We start from the raw sequence: 1,256 nt of genomic DNA on the forward strand, positions 1-1,256 counted from the left end.
TTCAAAGACATAGCTGGGTAGTGGTGCTGCATGCCTAGAATACCACCACTTGGGAGGCAGAAGCGGTTGAGTCTCTGAGTTCAAGACCAGCCTGATCTATAGAGTGAGTTCCAGGACATCCAGGGCTATGCAGAGAAACCCTGTCTTAAAAAAAAAAAAAAAAAAAAAAAAAAAAAGATAAAGACACAGTAAAAGCTATGGAATTTTTTAAAGAAACGTTGGGTTGAAGCGATCCAGGAATGATTTCCTGCAATAATTCATAATGAGGCGTTCTTTTATGCAACAAATGTTTACTAGAATGCTTAATAAATTCTAGAGCCTGTTAATATCATTGGGAGCAATTCAAAGTTCTTGCCCTTCAGGAGCTGCGAAGAGGTGAACTGTAAATCAGGTACGCTGAGTGCTGTATTTAAAAGTAAAACCCAGTAAGAAGATAGAGATGAGGGTGGAGGCTACGAGAAAGAGACCACAGTAAAAGGAGTAACGGTGTGGTCACAGGAAGACCAGTTGAATTTTGATAGGGCTTATGCCGGGACCTCAAACAACTATGGCCACATTCTTACCTTCTCTTGGTATTCAAAGAAATGGGACTGTTTCCACACTAGCTCAGCAATGAAGATGAAGAAGAAGAAGAAAAGAAGGAGGAGGAGAAGGTTATTTCCCTACAACAGCCTCATCCACTCAGAAACGAGCCATGCATGACCCGTCTTTTAAGAATCCGTACCGTCTCTATGGGGCTTAAGAGCTGGCTGAGCCCTAAGCAGTGTTTGCTGCTCTTCCGGAGGACCGGAGGTTCGGTTCCCAGCAGGAAAGCTCCACGCTGTCTGTAACGCCTGTGGGCTTCTGAGGGCAACTGCACACACATGGCAAGCATTTACAGAAATAGATACATATGAAAGTAAAATAAATCTAGAAGAAGGGGGGAAATCTAAACTGTCTTCAGTGTCTTGATGCATAATTCATGAACCTCTCCAGCGTCCATCCTCCCACTTCCCCAGAAGTCTCTTCCGGAAGCCCGGAAGCACTCTTCGAACGATCAGCTTCAGCCCCGAAAAGAACCTGCCCTCGTTTCCGTTAGGGCGACACATCCACCAATCGCCCTACAGGGCCCTGGGTAGGAGCCACTTCCGCCCTTACTTGTCGTAACTTCAGCACGGACTATACCCGAGCCCTCACGGCGCCGGATGTGTTCTAGCCACTCCCGGAAGTGACTCGGACTCTGAACTCTTCTCTCCCCCCCTTTCCTGCTGCCGCCC

The sequence above is a fragment of the Meriones unguiculatus genome, chromosome 5, assembly GCF_030254825.1.
Source record: "Meriones unguiculatus strain TT.TT164.6M chromosome 5, Bangor_MerUng_6.1, whole genome shotgun sequence".
Lineage (NCBI taxonomy): Eukaryota > Metazoa > Chordata > Mammalia > Rodentia > Muridae > Meriones > Meriones unguiculatus.